Source organism: Bufo bufo, chromosome 3 (genome assembly GCF_905171765.1).
Source record: "Bufo bufo chromosome 3, aBufBuf1.1, whole genome shotgun sequence".
Lineage (NCBI taxonomy): Eukaryota > Metazoa > Chordata > Amphibia > Anura > Bufonidae > Bufo > Bufo bufo.
In genome coordinates, this window is record NC_053391.1 from 155,579,420 (window position 1) to 155,589,755 (window position 10,336).

At 40.5% G+C, this 10,336-nt stretch overlaps 1 protein-coding gene across 5 annotated transcripts in view; it reads right to left on the reverse strand.

Moving 5' to 3' along the window:
* LOC120994857 (interleukin-5 receptor subunit alpha-like) overlaps nt 1-2,780 on the reverse strand; it is an 87,506-nt gene extending 84,726 nt beyond the window's left edge. For all 5 annotated transcript variants that reach the window (XR_005777485.1, XM_040423711.1, XM_040423710.1 and 2 more), the window contains exon 1: nt 2,578-2,780. The gene's annotated coding sequence lies outside the window, so the exon portion shown is untranslated. The remainder of the gene's footprint in view (nt 1-2,577) is intronic.
* Between the last annotated feature and the right edge of the window lie 7,556 nt (nt 2,781-10,336).

The window sequence follows — 10,336 nt, forward strand, 5'->3', positions numbered from 1 at the left end:
TCCAATAGCGTTTTTCCCTCTGTATAGCTGGGATATCTCAGCATAACCGCACACAACTCCTGCAAATTACAAATGTACTATATAGAAATTATATTATAGGTATATCACACCCCTGCCTCAATCAGTTTTTTTTTTGGGGGCAACTGGTATATCACAGAACAGCATGCAAGAGGTCACTAAATCTGGCATTGCTGGATTCAACCATTCACTGCCCCAAATTCAGTGGGCCCCATGTTCCATGTTGACAGGTGGAGGGGCCAATATATGTAGGCATGGCTAATATAGATAGGTGGGGCCAGCAATACTATAGTGCAGCACAGAATTCTTCCCAGCAGAACCAAATACACAGTGCAGCACAAAATACCACCATAGCATTCAACTCTATTGCCATTTAAGAACTGCAACACAGCTCATTGCAGAACGGCACTTTCTTCTGCCATCAATGCTGAAAATTAATGCTGAGAGCATCATATCTGGTGGTTATGAGATGGCCTTGGGTGGCCAACTGGGCATCGGCCCACCAGGAAATTTCTCAGTAGAGTCTATGGCCAGTCTGCATGCATGTAAGTGTAAACAGGGGAGAAGGGGACCCCAATTTTCACAATAGGGAAGACTAATGGAGGTGGAACCATCCCTTATCAGTGTACAGATTACAGATGAAGCTTTAAGTGTCTTCTTTAAAAAAAAAAAATTCCTCTTAAGTTAGGTTCAAAAATAGTATTAGTATTTTTTGTATGTATTAGTATTGTAAGGGATCGCTCTCTCTCAGGCGGTCGCAGTTCCAGACATCTTCCCCAACAAAAGGATTTAATGTCCAAACTGGTGGCTTTATTTTGGCACTTCAGCACCCACACAAACATAAACATCAAATAAACACCTGCCCTTCTAGGCACTTGCTAATACACAGTAGTTTTCCCTGACTCACCTATAAGCACAGCTTGTACACAGGGTCTCAGGCTCCAAACCTTAACAGGTCTGCTCATCAGACACAAGTCCAGACAGGGAAGAGATCAGGTTTCACATAGCCTCGTGGCCCCTCAGCCCTCCTGGCTGAGACCACCCAGCCCCCTTGGGGGGGAGACGGTCCAGAAGTCCTCAGAACTCTGACTGTGCAACCCTCTTTCCGTAGGCATTGCTGGGCCTCCCAAACTTTAAGCTTTACAAAGCCTTGTGGCCCCTCAGCCCTCCTGTTTCCAAGTTTTCTCTCTTCCCAGACTGAGACACAGAGGGTTGGTTTTATCCCTCCTCGATTACAGCAGGCCTCACCTGCGATGACCTCAGGTAAAAGACAACACCTGTACTGGAAGGGTGTGGACTGGCAGATCCCACTACCAAGCCTATCCACCAGTCCAAATGAAATCGAGCCCAGAACAAAATGTAAACAAAACTGTCTCTGCCCCTGCAGCTTTCTGGATTTTATTTATCTCACACAGCTGAGGTATCTGGGTGGGATATACACACCTTCCAGCACCTATACTGTACACATCACCACAGTATATTCATCTAAAATTATAAATATTATCACTTTTTGTATCTTTTACACCATCATTATATAAAAATATCCTATTATATGCTCAAATGAGAAAAGCAGAGTAAAACCCCATCCTGACACATTGCTTTATAATCTTTCCATTTTTTACTCCCTGCCTTCCTGGAGCCATAACTTTATTGTCTTTCTCTTAACATAGTCATATAAAGGTACGATCACAGAAATACCATATGTGTATTATTTTTTAGGGAGGGAAATCGCCCATTTTGTTTCCGTTATACCATTCACTCATATTTTAATAGTATGGGCATTTTGGGATGCAGCAATGCAAATAATCTCAATTTTTTATATTTTTTTTTTTTCTAAAATGAGAAAAGAAGGGCTATTTGAATGTTTTTATATATATATTTATATTTTTTTCACTGATGTTGGGAAGGGGTTAAATACAGTAGAACTACTTAATTGACAGCTTGAAGTGATTGTTGCAGCTGTACATTCCCTTTCCATGTAACCTATTGCAGCATGTGGATGTCCTAGAGGGGGGTTTGACAGCTTTGGGCCCCCTACAATATATCGACTGGAGTGGAAAGCACTGTACTCATTATGACCATGTATTAAATATTTACATGTTACAAGGTCGCCACATATTTCTTATAATAAGCAATGCACTGAGCTTTCCCTGGGTAATATCAGCTAGTCACCCTAACAGAAACCTAGATATCAGTTGACCACTCTGGTGGCTACTTTCTATGACAAAGATATATGTGCCTAGATATGACAAATGATAAATACTTCATCCAGAAATGAATCTTGTGAGATAATATATTTGTATATGTCTGTTCCACAAATTATCTTTACTACACATATTTAATACCATAACCTTCAATTCACACAAGTTCCTGAATCATACTGTACGTGTGTCCATATTTACTCCTCATTCCATATTTATTATACTAATGTTCATATATTTACAAAATGGGAATATTTATTTCTGAATTATTTCGGAAGTATTGTGAAATTCTGAGAACTAGAAGTATCGGCAATAACATATTACTTCTACATATGAGACACACAATGCTGATGCTTACCCGTTGTCTCACACATAGTATTCCAAGAATCCCATCTCAAAACCTTGAATTACATCCAACAAGCAGTACAGGACTTCAGACATATTCTGTTACTTCTTTATTTCTGTGATGATTGAATTGATTGAGATTGTGCATTTGGACTATAGAAGCTTTAAGCGATTAATAATGATTGCATACAAAACACTAGTTCCTTAACAGAAGCTTGTGCAATTCAAACCGAAATCTCATAGAAGACAAGGAAGTAAGCAGAAAGGAAGTGTGTCAGGCATACTAACGTGCACACCAGGATGAGGTGGATATGTGGCTGTCATAGTACAAATATAGAATTTACAGACAATGTTTACTGAAGCAATCATAGACAACCACAGAAACAGCATGTGGTATAAAAATAATAATAATTATTATTTTTATTATTATCATTAGTAGATTCGGCCGGTTCGCCAATTTTTTTTAAAAAAATTGCTTTGATCCCAATTTATTTGCGGCGAATCGCATACAAAAAACCTGCTAATTCCTGGCTGTAGAGAGCCTTTATAGTGGTGTAGAACACTGTGCCTTGCAGTAACAACCATACAGAGTCTGCTGTGGTAGATAAATTATACTGTGAGTCATTATGACATGCAGATGACAGGCGTCGCTCTTAGAATCATTGCACACTTCACTTATTTGTGCAGTTATGGGGCCAAAACTGACCAAATAACTCAAGTATGAACTCAGCCTCACAGGTCGATGTTAGCACCAAGAAGAAGCGCACTCCTTTTACACCGTAGTCAGCTGATTCCACATATATGCCTACAGACCCTGTTCTATTAAACGCTTATACAAGTAGAGCTCCCGACAGAGTGGAGAGGATGTCAGCAGTAAGTTTGTGTTGACGTCCCTGATTATTTTTCCCTTCCTCTGATCCGTCAGAAGAATAAACCCCAAAAAACAGATCCTGTCTGTGGAGCATCCGCCTTCACTCGGTCACTATTTGCTAATGCCCAAAAAAACAGGAGTGGATCCAAAACAGAGATGACCGAGTCAACAATTCAAGAATCCCTGGGTTTCTGGTCAAGACATGACTGCTAGCTGACACTGGGAGCTCAGGCCTCTAGAAGTGACCCCTGCCACGGCCCCTTACTCTGCTGCGACCTCTGCCTGCGCCAGAAACCTTTAGGCCACTCCCCTTTGCAGGGCCTGGCACTTCTCTGTCTGACATATTGTTAGATCAAATAAATAAATAAAAAGGAAATTTAAACACCCCAAAAAAGTCTGTAATTTTCTCACTTCACCACACAACGGCCAATAAGCCCTTTTTTCACACTAATGCACACAAAAAAGGTCTTTAGAACATACAAACCGGATTCCAAAAAAGTTGGGACACTATACAAATCGTGAATAAAAACTGAATGCAATGATGTGGAGGTGCCAACTTCTAATATTTTATTCAGAATAGAACATAAATCACAGAACAAAAGTTTAAACTGAGAAAATGTACCATTTTAAGGGAAAAATATGTTGAATCAGAATTTCATGGTGTCAACAAATCCCCAAAAAGTTGGGACAAGGCCATTTTCACCACTGTGTGGCATCTCCCCTTCTTCTTACAACACTCAACAGACGTCTGGGGACCGAGGAGACCAGTTTCTCAAGTTTAGAAATAGGAATGCTCTCCCATTCTTGTCTAATACAGGCCTCTAACTGTTCAATCGTCTTGGGCCTTTTTTGTTGCACCTTCCTCTTTATGATGCGCCAAATGTTCTCTATAGGTGAAAGATCTGGACTGCAGACTGGCCATTTCAGTACCCGGATCCTTCTCCTACGCAGCCATGATGTTGTGATTGATGCAGAATGTGGTCTGGCATTATCTTGTTGAAAAATGCAGGGTCTTCCCTGAAAGAGATGACGTCTGGATGGGAGCATATGTTGTTCTAGAACCTGAATATATTTTTCTGCATTGATGGTGCCTTTCCAGACATGCAAGTTGCCCATGCCACACGCACTCATGCAACCCCATACCATCAGAGATGCAGGCTTCTGAACTGAGCGTTGATAACAACTTGGGTTGTCCTTGTCCTCTTTGGTCCGGATGACATGGCGTCCCATATTTCCAAAAAGAACTTCGAATCGTGACTCGTCTGACCACAGAACAGTCTTCCATTTTGCCACACTCCATTTTAAATGATCCCTGGCCCTGTGAAAACGCCTGAGCTTGTGGATCTTGCTTAGAAATGGCTTCTTCTTTGCACTGTAGAGTTTCAGCTGGCAACGGCGGATGGCACGGTGGATTGTGTTCACTGACAATGGTTTCTGGAAGTATTCCTGAGCCCATTCTGTGATTTCCTTTACAGTAGCATTCCTGTTTGTGGTGCAGTGTTGTTTAAGGGCCCGGAGATCACGGGCATCCAGTATGGTTTTACGGCCTTGACCCTTACGCACAGAGATTGTTCCAGATTCTCTGAATCTTCGGATGATGTTATGCACAGTTGATGATGATAGATGCAAAGTCTTTGCAATTTTTCGCTGGGTAACACCTTTCTGATATTGCTCCACTATCTTTCTGCGCAACATTGTGAGAATTGGTGATCCTCTACCCATCTTGGCTTCTGAGAGACACTGCCACTCTGAGAAGCTCTTTTTATACCCAATCATGTTGCCAATTGACCTAATTAGTGTTAATTGGTCTTTCAGCTCTTCGTTATGCTCAAATTTACTTTTTCCAGCCTCTTATTGCTACTTGTCCCAACTTTTTGGGGATTTGTTGACACCGTGAAAATTGGAATCAACGTATTTTTCCTTTAAAATTATACATTTACTCGGATTAAACGTTTGATCTGTCATCTACGTTCTATTACAAATAAAATATTGACATTTGCCATCTCCACATCATTGCATTCAGTTTTTATTCACAATTTGTTTAGTGTCCCAACTTTTTTGGAATCCGGTTTGTATAACTGCATCGCTGAACGGCAAATATATATTTCTTTTGCCACTAAAACACACAAAAAAGGGCTTTAGAACATATAACTGCACCGCTGATCGGCAAATATATTTTTCTTTTGCCACTAAAACACACAAAGGGCTTTAGAACATATAACTGCACCGCTGAACGGCAAATATATTTTTTCTATTTCCACTAATTCACGCCACAAAAGGCTTTAGAACATATAACTGCATCGCTGAATGGCAAATGTATTTTTCTTTTGCCACTAATACACACAAAAAAGGGCTTTAGAACATATAACTGCATCGCTGAACGGCAAATATATTTTTCTTTTGCCACTAAAACACACAAAAAATGGCTTTAGAACATATAACTGCACCGCTGAACGGCGAATATATTTTTTCTATTTCCACTAATTCACGCCACAAAAGGCTTTAGAACAGAAAACTGCACTGCACTGCACAAGGGCAAATATATATATATATATATATATATATATATATATTTTTTTTTTTTTTTTTTTTTCAACTAATACACGACAAAAAGGGCTTTAGAACATATAACTGCACCGCTGAACGGCAAATATATTTTACTTTTGCCACTAATAAACGATAAAAAGGGCTGTAACTTTAGCACTTCACCACACAACGGCTAATAAGCCCTTTTTACCACTAATACAAGCCAAAAAATGGTTTACAACATATAACTGCACCGCACAAGGGCAAATAAAACGTAGAAATATTTACTTGTAATAAATCCTGTTAATGCCTGTTTCAAACAGCACTTTCACCCTAATAAGAACGGTTTGCTGGAATTACAGAGCTGTATAATGGCAATTTGGATCCCCAAGGTGTAATAGGATTGTTCCTATTACCCATGCTGTAACCTCCCCTACTGAACCCTGTTCAACATAAATGCTGGGGAATGATTCCTCCCTATCCTTTCCCTACACCTTCTATTATCTTGCCATGCACTTGTAAATAGTTTTTTTTAAAGAATTACCTTTTTTCTAACACTGTCCCTCGCGCCTGCTGACGTCTCTCCCAGCACTAAGTACACTGGTAAATGGGGAATCTAAGATGGCTGAGGCTATTTATAGGGCTGTGACATGACAGGGCTGGCTGGCTGCTGATTGTCTGCATGCATGGCATTATGGGTCATCCCTTCTTCCTAGAGTTCCTTTCTCCATGTCCTCACACGTGCAGCAGCCATTTTAGGAAAAAATTTGATGCGTTACCACAAAGCGCAAGGAAATTTGGCTTCGGTGCAAATCAAATTTTTCCTCAAATTCGGATTGAATTCCACTTCGTCAGCTTTAATTTGCTCATCTCTAATTATTAGCATTATTATCATTATCATTAGTGTTATTAATATATATATATATATATGTGTGTGTAGAAAAAATCCAAGGCAGCACACAGTAATCCGTGAAAAACAGGGTGTTTATTCCCCCATGTGAGACAGCAACGTTTCAGCTCTCTCTATGGAGCCTTTGTCAAGCCATAACAGTCTGTGCACATACAGGTGTTTATAAAGCATACCAAATTGCAATATAATTTACATGATTATACAAAAAAAAATTATAACAAAGTGAAAAATAGATAATCCAAATTCATGACATACATATCTGTGATCGATCATTGTGCAAAATTCCTATCAATGTTCCATGTGATATTTATAAACAGTATAGAATCCATAAAAGAGTTGATCCACAATTGTAAACATGATTAACAATAAATACAAACAGGTGCCTATAATTGTGTAGATATTAAAAAGAAATCAAATGGAGATCTCACATACTGGAACAGACAGCAGTTTGTCTGCCCCAGTATGTGAGATCTCCATTTGATTTCTTTTCACTTCGTTATACAAAATTCTTTTTATAATCATGTAAATTATATTGCAATTTGGTATGCTTTATAAACACCTGTATGTGCACTGACTGTTATGGCTTGACAAAGGCTCCATAGAGAGAGCTGAAACGTTGCTGTCTCACATGGGGGAATAAACACCCTGTTTTTCACGGATTACTGTGTGCCGCCTTGTATTTTTTCTACACATATTTGAATTGGATCTAGTCCGTGGTCTACTCTAAGGAATTGCACCTCCATAGTGTGTGCTGCTCATCTACTTTTTGCTTTTTATATATATATATATATATATATTTATATATATATATATATATATATATATATATATATATATACGAAAACGAAGAAAGGACAGCACTCCAAGTAAAAAAGTAGTGGTCTTTAATCACCCATCCATCTGCATGGGTGATTAAAGACCACTACTTTTTTACTTGGAGTGCTGTCCTTTCTTCGTTTTTGTTCATCTGGGGTAAGCAGCGATATCCCTGGACGTAGCACCCATACTGTTTGTCTCCAGTGCCGCCATTATTTTCCTTTTTTTATATATATATATATATATATATATACACTGCTCAAAAAAATAAAGGGAACACAAAAATAACACATCCTAGATCTGAGTTAATTAAATATTCTTCTGAAATACTTTGTTCTTTACATAGTTGAATGTGCTGACAACAAAATCACACAAAAATAAAAAAATGGAAATCAAATTTTTTAACCCATGGAGGTCTGGATTTGGAGTCACACTCAAAACTAAAGTGGAAAAACACACTACAGGCCGATCCAACTTTGATGTAATGTCCTTAAAACAAGTCAAAATGAGGCTCAGTAGTGTGTGTTACCTCCACGTGCCTGTATGACCTCCCTACAACGCCTGTGCATGCTCCTGATGAGGTGGCGGACGGTCTCCTGAGGGATCTCCTCCCAGACCTGGACTAAAGCATCTGCCAACTCCTGGACAGTCTGTAGTGCAACATGACGTTGGTGGATAGAGCGAGACATGATGTCCCAGATGTGCTCAATTGGATTCAGGTCTGGGGAATGGGCAGGCCAGTCCATAGCATCAATGCCTTCATCTTGCAGGAACTGCTGACACACTCCAGCCACATGTGGTCTAGCATTGTCTTGCATTAGGAGGAACCCAGGGCCAACCGCACCAGCATATGGTCTCACAAGGGGTCTGAGGATCTCATCTCAGTACCTAATGGCAGTCAGGCTACCTCTGGCGAGCACATGGAGGGCTGTGCGGCCCTCCAAAGAAATGCCACCCCACACCATTACTGACCCAATGCCAAAACGGTCATGCTGGCATTGCTGGAGGATATTGCAGGCATCAGAATGTTCTCCACGTCGTCTCCAGACTCTGTCACGTCTGTCACATGTGCTCAGTGTGAACCTGCTTTCATCTGTGAAGAGCACAGGGCGCCAGTGGCGAATTTGCCAATTATGGTGTTCTCTGGCAAATGCCAAATGTTCTGCACGGTGTTGGGCTGTAAGCACAACCCCCACATGTGGACGTCGGGCCCTCATATCACCCTCATGGAGTCTGTTTCTGACCGTTTGAGCAGACACATGCACATTTGTTGCCTGCTGGAGGTCATTTTGCAGGGCTCTGGCAGTGCTCCTCCTGTTCCTCCTTGCACAAAGGCGGAGGTAGCGGTCCTGCTGCTGGGTTGTTGCCCTCCTACGGTCTCCTCCACGTCTCCTGATGTACTGGCCTGTCTCCTGGTAGCGCCTCCATGCTCTGGACACTACGCTGACAGACACAGCAAACCTTCTTGCTACAGCTCACATTGATGTGCCATCCTGGATAAGCTGCACTACCTGAGCCACTTGTGTGGGTTGTAGACTCCGTCTCATGCTACCATTAGAGTGAAAGCACCGCCAGCATTCAAAAGTGACCAAAACATCAGCCAGGAAGCATAGGAACTGAGAAGTGGTCTGTGATCACCACCTGCAGAACCATTCCTTTATTGGGGGTGTCTTGCTAATTGCCTATAATTTCCACCTGTTGTCTATCCCATTTGCATAACAACATGTGAAATTGATTGTCACTCAGTGTTGCTTCCTAAGTGGACAGTTTGATTTCACAGAAGTGTGATTGACTTGGAGTTACATTGTGTTGTTTAAGTGTTCCCTTTATTTTTTTGAGCAGTGTATATATATATATATATATATATATATATATATATATATATATATAATGTGAAGTTTACAAAAATTTGATTTGGAAGATTTGTCGAAGTTAGTCTAGAAATTCCATTTGTTCCAAATAAATTCATCATGAATTGCTATATATCAGAAATACCCATAAGTCACAGTGGCAGAGGGAATGTATGGACCGGGCAGTTGCAGTGAGCCGTCTCCATATGTGGTGGGTGCCAACTGTATCATACAGCAGACACACAGCTGCAATGACAGGGAATGGTGATCTCACAAAAATACCATCATTTAACCCCTCAGATGCCGCAATCAACACTGATCGCGGTATCTGTCAGGTAAGGCAGAGGTATGCTGCTCCCTCTGCCTTCAGATTGGAGCCCCCGCAGTAAAATCGCGGGGCTTTAATCGGTTACCATGGCAGCCCGGATGCTTTTGAAGCTTCCTATGGCTGCCATGGTAACCTTCCGCTGCGCTGTGAACGAGATACAGCTCAGCAATAAATGCTATTCACCTTAATAGATCTCAATTCTGCTGATTAGGGTAAGGGATCAAAAGATCCCATGTTCTAGCCCCGTAAGGTGCCTAAAAGTTACCACTGTAGAAGAAAATTTAAATCACCTTCCTTTCCCAATTTTACATATATATAATAAAAAAAAAAACATACAGTATTAGGTATTACCGTGTCCAAAAATGTCTGAACTATTAAAAGATCAATAAAAATATTCTGTATACTATATCCTCTAAAAACAATACAAACAATGAAGAGCGTTCAAAAACGGACTAAGAATAAATATAAAAA